General features: G+C 35.2%; 1 protein-coding gene across 4 annotated transcripts in view; it reads right to left on the bottom strand.

The window, feature by feature from the left end:
* The window catches only part of FAF1 (Fas associated factor 1), a 438,758-nt gene that overhangs the window by 196,182 nt on the left and 229,461 nt on the right, over positions 1-13,115 (bottom strand). The gene's annotated exons all lie outside the window — the stretch shown is intronic.

Below are 13,115 nucleotides of genomic sequence, written 5' to 3'. Positions count from 1 at the left end.
AACAAATGATGCTGATGTTCAAATGTTGCATATAATAGCTTCTAAAATAAGACTTCAATACGGAACACAAGCAGCATTCATTCATGTTTTTTAAATGCAGAAGCCTGAAGTATCATGTTGTTCAATTATAGCATTTTGTATCACATTACTGTTTATTATACATAAACACATCTAAGTTACCCTTCCAGTAAAATAGGGATATATATTCTCTGGAGAAAGAAACAAAACAAAACCGGGAACTCAATCCATTTTTATCTCTAATGTACACCTGTGAAAAAAGACTCAGTAAATGAGAACTGAGGAGCTTGGGGGCATGGCTTGATTCCCACTCAATTCAAACAAACAGCCCTTTTTTTTTTTTCCAAGAGATTCTTAGCAATGGCCAGTCTACCATGCAGTTTTTTGTGTATGGTCAGTCACATCAAGTTTGGAAATTTTCATTAGTCATTATCAACCCAACAGTTTAATCAAATGCAACCGGGCTAACCTCTTACCACTTCCACTAGCTAATACCATTCTGTCATGCTTAAACATTTGTGCTTTTAAGAGGAAAGGTGTTCCAGAAACTGCAAGCATGATTATTATTATTTATTAATAAAAGGGAGAGGCCAGAAGAAGGGAGTATGAGGAAACTTCAGGCCTCAGAGCAAAAGATTCCTTTCTTAAAGTTAGTTTCAATTATGTTCTCTACATGCCCCACGTGTCAGCAGCTATTCTGAAGGTGGGAGGGAAGGCAGGACAAATATTTACATCTGTTGGAAAGGTGGCAAGACTACCCCTGCATTGGAGAATATACACAAATACTATGAGTGGAGTATATAAACAAATAACTTTGGAGTTGGATTCTTTAAATTCCACCTTAATTCCCAAACACAACAATATGGTATTATGAAATAAACAGTATTTTTCTTCTTTCATTAACTCATCTGTAACTGGCTGAATTGAATAACATTCCTTTGCTATTCTAAGCCTGAAAAGCATGTTCTGGCTATAGTGTTATGTTGGTATAAAGCACAACGCCAGACTGATGTGCTGAACAAAAGTGATCAAAGTTAGAGTAATGTTAGCCATTGCACAAGTATTTGGCTTCATTGTTCTCCCCAGAATGACATCTGTTAAGCAACTTGTCATAGAATAAACTGGTTAATGCAGAAAGAACTTGGCTGAGACAGTACAACATAAAGCATATTAGGGTAATGTCTGTTCCAAAGGAAAAGCTAAATTTGCAGTGTTTCTGGAATTAAGCCAAAAGAACCTTGTGTTACAACAATCTAAGTGAACACAAAGCAGTTTCTCAAAAATAATTCCATGTTTATCAATTCTGTAACCATAGGTAGATTTCACCAATATACGGAAGACAGATGATAAGATAGCAACAGTACAAATTAAGTGATAATTTTATTAATGAGGACTTAAAGATTCTATTGTTTTTACTGTTGGTTTTATTTAATTAAACTTTTAGGTGACAATCCTGCAGGGAAGTAAAAATCTAAAATGTACACAAAACTAAAAATGATTCCCCTGAAAAATTAGTATTCTAGGAAAGCTGAATGACAAAATACAGCTGCGTACAAAATGATGCACATGATTTAGGTCATCATAAATCAAATGAGGACACAGTTTCTCAAAAACAGAAGGAATGGAGGACCAGAGGAGGAAGAGAAGAGGACTCAAGGGAAGGGGAGAAGGTTGAGAGCTTGACTGATTTGAGAGTTGAGAGAGGTAGAAAGAACACACACATGCCAGCTGGGTTGCTGCAGCTGGCATGCCCAGCTATCATTACTGCGCTACTTCTGATGGTTTCATCTTTAGAGATTTGTGTTAAATTCCAGTTAAGGACAAGTGGCACGTCATATTCTAATGGCCTTTTTGTCTTACCCACGTTCTTTGACCAGTACTGGCTCAAGATCATGCTGAATCTTCATCATCTTTTCAATTCTTGTTAGGCATTTAGCTCTAAATCTGTGAGATTTTAGGCTGCTAAACTATGCAAATGTTTCACTTCTGAAGAAACTTAATAAATGCTTTGATTACCAGTTGAACACTGAAATTATGTTACAAACTATAATGTATTTGGACCAAGTGTTCTAAATTGACAATAAATTTTCCAGAGCTTGTTTTCCAGATTTTCTAAAAGAGGTTTCATTTCTTCCCCACTGCTTCATATAAGATAGTTGTTTGTGATTAAGAAAAAAAATTTAAATCAGATTAACTTGAAATAGTACACAATTAATGTGATAGATTTATTTCCTTATTATTTGCTTTTCATTAATAAACATCTATTTATACATAATAATTAATGTAAGCAATGATCTCCACTTCAAACTTCATTTCCTCACTGTAGAAATTTCAGTGATAAACACTAGAGAACAAATCATTTTATTATGACCTGCTCAATATAAAATTATATGATATGCATCTCCTGCAAAGTTTTGAGTTCCACAGATTTTCAGTTTTATACTGCAATTAAATTTTATCAGAATTTCCTAGAAAAAAATTCTTAGGAAGTTACTCTGCTAAAGGCTAAATTTTGAGGCTCAGATAAGCTTTAAAGGAGCTGTTTGTAGCTATTCAAACTGAAAAAATATAAAACTTAGTAGATAGATTTGTTAGCTACATTTTATAGCTAAATGCTGGTCCTACTACTGAGAAACATTTTAGGGAATTTTAAAATTCATTCAGGTATTATCAAAGTGAAAGCAGATTCTGATAACAGAAAAGTCAGCTTGAGGTACTACGACATAGAGAGGCAGAGAACTGGATTTCGCGTCCTGATTCTGCCCAGCTGCTACTGTGGTGCAAGTTTGGTGGAACCTCTCTGAAACCTTGTTTACCCAATATTAGTAGAGAATAAAATGAGATTACTACTGAATGTCAAAGTGCTAAAATTCTATGATTTCTTGAAAATACTAGCGTTAATCTCAGGTGCAGGAAAGATGAGCGAAATATATTTAAGACAAGCGAGTAAAGAGAGAAAGTTCAAAACCATTAAGGCTAGAAAATGAAAGAAAAAAATAGTAAAGAATTAATAACACATCTTCACAACACATCAAAAAGGAGAATAGCAAATAATTTCAGTTAAGAAATACAGACATAAGCATTTTAGGTGAAATTTTTTTCTTGGATAAAGAAAAATCTTAGTTTTTGCTTTTAATTACAGTAAAAGTCTAGATTTTTAAAAAAAGAAAAACAAAATAATGCCCCTCTTACCCCACAAGAGATCTCATTTAAAAGTAAAGCTTGGCATACTGGTTTCCAAGATTACTATTTCATCAACCAAATGTTTCGAGTGAGGCTATAGTTTTGCCAAAATACTACAAGCTAAGTGATACAGTTATCAAATTCTACTAATTTATTTCAACATCTTTCAAATTTTAAATCTGGTCTATGATTTTTCACATATCAAATATTTTATATGGCAAAAATTAGTAACAAAATATTTAATTGCCATGGGCTGAAACAGCTATCAATTTGTTGGCACTCTAGTTTCTAGATTTTCTGAAGTAACTATAGCAAATTACAACCCTTACAGAAATACACCCTGTAACTACATATATGTATCTCACTCTCTTATCAGTCTTAGAAGAAAATGGCCTTTGGTCATTTTAGAACCTGAACTTATCCAAATTTTAAATATATCAAAATCTGAACTCCAGGTAATTCACACAAATGATGCTCTGGGTTAACAGCTAAAAAATAACAGTAAGAAATGTGTGTGTGTGTGCTGTGCGTGTGCACACACACACGCACACCAACACACAAAACAAGACATACAGACTAGGCTTAGTTCCAGCTTCTCAGCAATCATTGATGTTCTGAAGAAGGCTTTTAATAGTTAAGAAACCAATCACTTCTTATCCAGACTAGATTTTGAACACTTACTTCCCATACCTAAGGTCTTTTTCTTCTTTTTCTTTAACAGATTGTACACTGGTTGTAGTTGCACATGGATTTGTTTTACTAAGATCAAGTTAAAATGCACCAAAAAATCCTTCATGAACAAAAACACTTGAAACCGGATGGTGCAAGGGGAATGAGAAGGTGGCATCAGTAATCAAATGTTAATTAGCAAGCTTTTTTTTCTCCTTCCCTCAGGGCTGGCCTGTGTTGGAGAATTCAAATCAGAAATCAATGCTCCAAGTGTTTAACTATTACTTCTTCTCATTAACCATTTGAAAGACTCAGCAATTCTTTCCTCTAAAAACAGTAACTCGAGACATTTCTTTTTTTCAAATACCATCTCTCCAGAAGACAATGAAGATGTTGTTTTTGAAGAAAACTAAAATTAAAGTTGCTTTCAGTCAGGCTTTAAACTGGCAGCATTCTGCTCTATTAAAACATCTTTTGGCTCTAACTGAATTCTTCATTCCAACAACTGTAACTAAGTTTTGCTTACCACACTTTAAAAATTTATTTCACCTCTTACTTGTCTGTAAAGAAATCTGACAGTTGGCAATCTTAAGAGTTACTGGGAATGATGATAATAAAGATGATCAAATAAGGAAACTAGTTTGAATGCAGATAGTTGGAAACAGATTTTAGCCATCCTGAAAAACTACCAAGGATAAGATAATTAAAGCATGGTTGTAGTCATAATCCTGTGCTACAAGTTTGGTGTGGGTGAAAGTGACACAAAATTTGAATGTTAGATCATAAAGTGACTGAACTCATGATCATAAATTTATTAAAATTAATTCATTCTTTAGTTAAAAGTTAAGCCAGGATTTTATTTATTTATTTATTTATTTAAACTTTTTAGGGCCACACCTGTGACATATGGAGGTTCCCAGGCTAGGGGTCTAATTGGAGCTACAGCTGCAAGCCTATGCCACAGCCACAGCCACGCCAGATCCGAGCTGTGTCTATGACCTACACCACAGCTCACGGCAACGCCGGATCCTCAACCCACTGAGTGAGGCCAAGGATGGAACCTGCAACCTCATGGTTCCTAATCAAATTCGTTTCTACTGCGCCACGACGGGAACTCCCTAAGACTGGATTTTAAAAAAGATTTCCTAAAGAGTGAAGAAAATGTTTACAAATGAGCAAAGTTGAGTGTATTTCACGAATAGAAAAGATACTAAGTTTTAAGAGATTTGGTGGGGGGGAAGGTTTAGAGAAATTGTAAAGTTACGGAAGTTGAAATCATAAACAACAAAAAATGGTACAATTATTTTTCTTCACCTGTGGTTCTCTCAAAGTGTGGTGCCTGGACAAATAGTATTAGCATCGCCTGAAAACTACTAGAAATGAAAATCTGGGGGACCCATCCCAGGCCTAGTGCACTGGAAACTCTGGGACTTCACAATATGTGTTCTAACAAGCCCTTTATATAATTCTTACCAAGCCAAAGTTTGTTTTAATTTTAACTTTTTGCTTTTTAGGGCTGCACCCTCAGCACATAGAGATTCCCAGACTAGGGGTCTAATCAGAACTATGGCTTCCGGCCTACACCACAGCCACACCAGATCTGAGCCACATCTGCGACCTACACCACAGCTCATGGCAAAGCTCGATCCTCAACCCACTGAGTGAGGCCAAGGATCGAACCCGCAACTTCATGGTTCCTAGTCGGATTCGTTTCCACTGCGCCACAACAGGAACTCCACTACCAAGCCAAAGTTTAAGAAATTCTTTTTTAGGGTATTAGAGGCTCTCCCAGATAACCATACCTTTCTAATTTACTGGCTCTAAAGTTCTTTGAATTCTTGCCTAAGGCCAGTCCTTTTTGAGAATGAACATGATTAATAATGATTTGTTACAGAAATTCCAGAAATGCTTTAATTGAGGGGGAAGATAAAGTGATCATTTTTAGTCTAAGAAAGTGAGAGATGGTCCTACTTTACTACAGACTTCTTAGCACTGAAATAATTGATAACTAATAATCTTCATCATTGAAAAACTAATCTTTCGTTTTTCTGCCTTAAGCTTAAGTGTGATTGCTTTCTGGCTATAATATATATTCAGGCATTGCAGTAAAATTGCAAATCCACAATAAATGATCTGTTGGTCACACTAAATAAACCTGGAAGACACCTGTACATATCAATTAAATTGAAGAAATGTCCCTGAATACCAGAGAACTGTTTGAAGGAAATGAAAGACTAAACAGGTTTTCATGGTTTTTTTGGTTTGTATGTTTGGTTGGTTGGTTCTCGTTCATAAGCTACCTGAAACAAGAACCAAAGGAAAAACAGTATGAGGTAAACCTCATATCAGTTAAGACCTTATCCTAGAGGGCAACAGTTCTTCTCTATACTTTATGGAAACAGTGAAAGAGCAAAGCTTTTCCAACAAATGGCCTAATAGATACCATAGAAGCAATGGGTTTTTATTGACCATAATGAATAATATATAACTCATTAAATGCTCTTAAAATTTCTCCTTTGAAATTCAAGTAAATTAATGTATACTTCCTTCCACAAAGGAAAACACCAATTAAGTCCAAAATTAACCCTAGAAATAACTGGAATAATTACAAGAACATTTTTAGGAGCTTTACTTTAAACTTGAACCTTGAATTTTATAAAGTTCAATTTTATGAACTGCTTTAAAAATTGGTAACATAAACCAAGAAGTACTCACATACCAGAAATACTTTGATTTTTAAGTCTGAATTTTAGAAGACAAACCATTTGATATAAGGTCAGAAGCAGCATACAAGTTAATCTTGAGGACATAATCATACATGCAAGTCAAATATTTAGCAACAAAGATATTCACAGCAGCCTTGATTATTATCTCTCTCTCTCTCTCTCTCACACACACACACACACACACACAACTGACACAAATTTAATATTCAATAATAAGACAGTTAAATAAGTAAATGAACTAAGCAGCCATTAAAATGATGATGTAGAGGCAGAGTCAACAAAGTACAGCCTACAGGCCAAATCTAGTCTGCTGTCTGTTTTTGTAAATGAAATTGTATTGCAACATCACTGCCTTCACTTGTTTATGTACTGTCTGTGGATGTTTTTCAACACCATGATGGCAGACTTGAGCAGATGCAACAGAAACCGTATGTTCTCAAAGTCTAAAGTATTTATTATCCAGACCTTTGCAGAAAAAGTTTGCTGATCCTGACAGAGAAGAATATTTAATAACATTAAAAGTTGTTACATAGTAAAGAAAAACCAGGTTAAAGAATTATGTCCATTTCTGCTTCAGTTATATATATGTAGGTTACAGATATATATGTATAGTGCACAGACAAAAGATACAGAACAAACATTAAAATTTGTTCTGTATCATGGGATTATGACTCAGTTTTATTTTTTGTGTATGTCTTTTCTAAGTGTCTATTACTTCTGCAGTAAGAAATTAAAAAAAAATTTGTTACTAACCTGATTTTTTTTTTGGTTTTTATTCAAAGTAAAGATAAATACTTAGATTCAGAACAACCCAGTTTTCATTTCAGCTGAGCCCTAATCATCTGAGTGACCCTGAATAAGGTAAGAAGAAAGAGAAAGCCACTGAACATTTATTGAGCATCTTCTATTAATCAGGAACTAGGTTTTATGTTAACACATCCTCACGATAATCTCTTATATGTATTAATATCTTCACTTTATAAGTGAGGAAACAGTCTCAGAGACAAGTAATTTGCCTAAAGTTACTCCAGTTAGTAAACAGTGAGATTAGGATTTGATTTAGTTCTACAACACTGAAATCTAGATTGCTTCATGACTATGACATATCTTTGAGCTTGAATTTCCTCTTCTTTAAAAATAAAGGGTTGCAATAAATTATCTTTAAATTCTTTTCCACCTGACACTTTTATAATTGTAACATGTAATAACTTTCCCTGAGACCATTTACACTTACTTTGAATGGTGGGCATTAAGTGGTAACAAGTAAGAGTAACCAACTATGGGTGAAACCTGTCAAGAGAGTAAGTGAGCCTTTTCATACCTGTTGTGCTGCAACAGGCAATGAAGAGCAGTTACAGGCTGTCAATTTTGTACTTTAAATGCTGTAGAGGAAGGACTGCTGCAAGATCAAATAGCAACTAGTTATTGTTTCAAGGACTGAATGTTGCCTTCACAGTAAGAGGGCAGTCCCTGGTGTCACACACAGCTGGGAAAGGAACAGCAAGACAAAAAATTCAGGAAAATGAATCAAGGTAAAAGGAGAAGAACAGTCAAAACAGTAAATAAACTTTATTGTGTGAGAATTAGCAAAGACTCTTCTTTGTATAAACCTTTGTCCAATGTCTTCTGAGTCTCTACCCAGCACTAATGTAAGAGTTTTGTCTGGAATAAAAATATATGAAGACATTCACACTATGAGCCTGCTGCTTCTACTTTGTCAAGGTAAAGTAAATCAATTATGCCCTGTCTTGTTATTCCAGTTTCCCCCTCTCTCGGCAGATGGGCACTCTTCCCAATCCCTCTTTTGTGCTTTTAATTTGGCAAGTGAAACTGATCAGATATTTGTGTTATCTGCAACCTCTTTAAGTTCTAAAATGAAACTGCATCTATAAAGGAGATGATGTAAGGCAATGCCATTAATCTACTCTGCCAATTTGTTTTCCACAGAACAGCATTTTATTCTAAATTTTACACGCACACAAATTAAGATACTTGCAAATGTCAGTCACTTAGTTAATGCCTAAGTCAAGAAGATAATGTAGATTTCTAAAAATCTTAACTCATTTCTTCTTTCTTCTTAAGCGTTTTTTTTTTTCCACCTTAAAAAGACCATAGTTTCTACAGAAACTTCAAAATATTTCAGATGCTGGCAATCTTACTGTTTTGGGCAAAGACCTATCTTTATATTTGATAAAGACTGTATGTATGCTTTCCCACTCTGGTAGTACCACAATGATGTTCGGGCATGATGTTTATGTTTGCTTTGCTGCTTTCTGTTGCCTATCCAGGACTTTTGCCTTTCTTTGAAATGCTGAAAAAAATGGTGGGAACCATCAGCAATGGGATCTCAGTCTATAATCAGTTCTCTCATAATTTTATCTTTTCTTGTTAACAAAAAAATGCAAAAAACAAAGAAAACAAAGAGACTTAGTGTTGGGGTCTGCCATGAATACTAAAGTGGCCTGGGGGTGTGGCTCATCAAGTGAAAATAAACTATTCAAGTCACCCACATCAAGGAGAAAGTTTGGGAACAACTAGGCCAGTGTTTGCACTGGGGGCCTTGGAGTCAGGAGAGTTACATTTCTCTTCACTCTGCTCAACCAATACAGCAAAGACAACCTACTTAACCTTTCCTTTTGGAAATATTAAGTAATCTCCAAAGAACAGCCCTGAGAGATATGCTAAAGTATGTCTGGTCAGATTTTCTGATTCTAACTTGCTACTTCCAAAATCAGCTTAATTTTAGCGTTAATCTATATAAGAGAGATGTGGGTGGGAGGGCAGGAAGGTTATCTTAAGCAAAGTTAACTGCCTTGGCCAAGAGCAAGGTTATAATAAGGGAATAGGCATGAAAATTACATACCTAGTTAACTTTTAGTGAATGAAGGAGAGGTGGAAACTAGTACCAAATGACAATTTAATTAAGGCTTCCAGAGTGAATTGACACAATGAACGAAAGTCTAATATTGTACAATAAACCTTAACTAAGGAATGATGATGGCAGTGCTCAGAAGCTCCACACAACTAGTGTTCAATTAAGGCGGTTAAAATCACACCCCAAGGATTTCACTGTTCGGACTGGCTCTGAAATGTAAATAAATACAGCCATTTTATAAAGAAAATAACAGGTATACTTTAGCATCCCCTCTTAATGTATTATTATGATTAGAAAAAAATTTTAATCACATTATTTATTAAATAAGCTGGCATTCTAAATAAACAGCCTGAAGTCTCCTGTTTAAAGAAAAATTACTCCTATTTATTCATTAACAAAGCTATTCCTTAGCTCATCCCTGCCATAACCTACTCTATTCAAAACCATATGGGAAAGGACATTAAAAAACCGCCACAAACCATGGACTTCTGGTATTAGTGCTACACACTGCATACCCCTATTCATTATTCTACCTCCCTTGTTTAATCTATCATTAAGATTCAGTGACCCTACACTAAATTTAAAGCAGATCCTTCCTTCCTCCCATGCCTAAATTCACATACTTTTCTAGTTGGGGATGCCCTCAAGTATTAACAACTCTACGGGGTTTCTCTAATCTCAGCTCTGAACTATGTCATGCTATAGAACCAAGAAATTGCTGTTTTACATCTCTAACTATGAAGGCTTCCTAAAAAAGGACCATATAATTTACTTAATAAGATAAAGGGGGAAAAAAATCACCATTTAATAAGTATTTTTTTCATTGTATATGGTAAAAGAGGCACATGGAGACATTATCATACACTGCGTTGTCTTAAAAGTGAGTAATGTGTAAAGGCATTACTTCAACTGTATTCGTCACAGGATTTAGAGTTTTAAATAATGATTAAAAATGTCAGGTGTTGACTATCCTGATAAATGGAAAAAAGGAACATGTTGATTTAAATACACAGTTGATAAAATAACCATTTTTGGGAAAAGAGATTTCAAGACGTTAAGACAGGTAGTATTTTTAGGACATAGTAAACTTCATTTTCAAATTACGAACAAAAAACCTAATATACAATGTGGCAAATAAAGGATAAGGAATTGTGTACATGATGGTCTAATAGCTGCTAACAGAACTTTCAGTGAGGATAGACTGTTCCGTATCTGTGCTGTCCAAAGGGTGGCCACTAGATACACGTGGCTATTGAGCACTTAAAACTTAGCTAGTGTGACTAAGAAAAATAATTTCAAACGTTATTTTAATTAAATTGCCATATGTGGCTAGCAGCTACTCTATTAGTGGATTAGGATTAAGAAAGCAGAGAATGTAGAGCAACAACAAAAAAATACCATTAATACTTACTATACTATGCACACACACACACGCACACACACATGTATATATACTATATATACATACTATATACTTAAACATGCTTCATCTCATTCTTATTTCTTTATAGTCCTTGAGACATAAAGAAGTCCTTTAGACACTGTGCTAAATTAATTTTTCATACCAAAGATTTCATTTTTTAAATTATAAAGTATAGTTGATTTACAATGCTGTGTCAATTTCTGCTATACAGTAAAGTGACACAGTCATACATATATATATATACATTCTTTTTCTTATATTATCTTCCATTATGGTCTATCCCAAGAGAATGGATATAGTTCCCTGTGCTATAGGGTAGGACCTCATTGCTTATCCATTCTAAATGTAAGTTTGTATCTACTAACCCCAAACTCCCAGTCCATTCCACTCCCTCTCTCTCCCTCTTTTACTGTTTTTAATGTTAAAGTAGTCTGATAAGTATGAATAGGAACTATATGCATTAGTATCCCAAAATTGAAGAAACAGTAATAGAATACATATAATGATATCTAACTTGAAAAAAGGAGCAATAATGAAGTATATTATAATAATTAAATATTCAAGATAGTAAAATATTCTTAAGTTAAAAATGTAAATTTAGGAGTTCCCATCATGGCGCAGCAGAAACGAATCTGACTAGGAACCATGAAACTGCAAGTTCAATCCCTGGCCTCGCTCAGTGGCTTAAGGATCTGGCATTGCCATGAGCTGTGGTATATAGGTCTCAGACATGGCTTGGATCCTTCATTGCTGTGGCTGAGGTGCAGGTCCAATTCGAAAGCTCTGCTTTCACGGAGCTTACATTCATTCTACAGTAGGTGTATGGTGGGGAGAGGGGTAAGAAAGACAGAAAAGAAATGTGAATATGTAAACAAGATAATTTCAAAATTAGATCAAAGTTCCAAGAAGGGTGATATTAGACTCTTCCCAGTCATTCTCTACTTTGGATGGGTGGAATCCTAAATGAGAAGGTACAAATCCCAGAGTGTCCCAGGCAGAGAAAACATGAAATGCAAAGCTTCTGTCGTGTACACTCTCAAATTCTTAGAACCAACTTCAATGCAGTTGGGTCACTTTGCTGTATAGCAGTAACTGACAGAACAATGTAAATCAACCATACTAAAAAAAGTTTAACAAAACTTCAATGCCACTTTTATTCTTTCTTTACAGAAAATGCAACTGAGGGTTCAAACTCTTCAAGTAAGTAGCAAAAGCAGGATTCAAAAGGATATTTATGGACTCTGAGGCACTTTCTCTTTTTAACTGTATCATGAAACTTCCCCAAAAACTTAAACTCAAAAAAAGTAGATCATTACCCAGCCCTGATTCCTTGCCAAAGAAACATTACCCACATCTTTCACTTACTTGGCTAACTCTTCCTTCACAGATCTGGGACATGCATTAGTTCAACTAGACATAATAATCATAAATCCCAAATTAATGTCAGGTACAAATTAATAAAGTTTATTGTACTAATAGCTAACTCAAAGGGATATTTCAGAGTTCTGATCAAAGATAGGCTGTCTTCAAACACAGTTGGGTGTTGTTTGTGTTTTTGCTCAAGTGAATAGATATTGTCATGCATTCCAAAATAAATGGCAAGTGCATTTGATCATATTTTATTTTTGTCATGTTCACTGCATTACACCAGTAGTGAACAAATTTGAGGATGTCTATTTCTTGAAAATGTGGCAGCCTGGTAATCACATCCAATGAAAGCCAGTTATTTCAGAACATCATTCTCCCCCCACCCCGCACTACCATTCCTTCCTCATGCAATATACTGAAAAAAGATGATGGGAAGAGCTGTTATTAAAGCACGGCTAGAGGAGTTCTTGTCATGGCTCAGCGGAAACGAATCTGACTAGTATCCACGAAGATGTAGGTTCCATCCCTGGCCTTGCTCAGTGTGTTAAAGATCTGGCATTGCCATGAGCTGTGGCGTAGGTCATAGACTCAGCTCAGATCCTGCATTGCTGTGGCTGTGGCTGTGCTGAAGGCCTGCAGCTACAGCTCCAATTCGAACCCTAACCTGGGAACCTCCATATGCTGTGGGTGCAGCCCTAGAAGGACCAAAAAAAAAAAAAAAAAAAAAAAAGGCATAGCTAGACCCCTATCACCTTGGACATTTTACCAGATTTAGGTAAACCTTCTAAACTTGTATGCTTATGGTTCTTCACTCATTCAAATATTTGTTGAGCATTTCCTAAATTCCAAACTC

Source organism: Sus scrofa, chromosome 6 (genome assembly GCF_054392235.1).
Source record: "Sus scrofa isolate SSC_HxYL_T2T_F1_AM1 chromosome 6, Sscrofa_HxYL_maternal_Yorkshire_Landrace_v2.0, whole genome shotgun sequence".
In the NCBI taxonomy this organism is placed as follows: Eukaryota; Metazoa; Chordata; class Mammalia; order Artiodactyla; family Suidae; genus Sus; species Sus scrofa.
The sequence above is the reverse complement of the archived record's forward strand: the minus strand, read 5'-3'. Positions and strand labels throughout refer to the sequence as shown.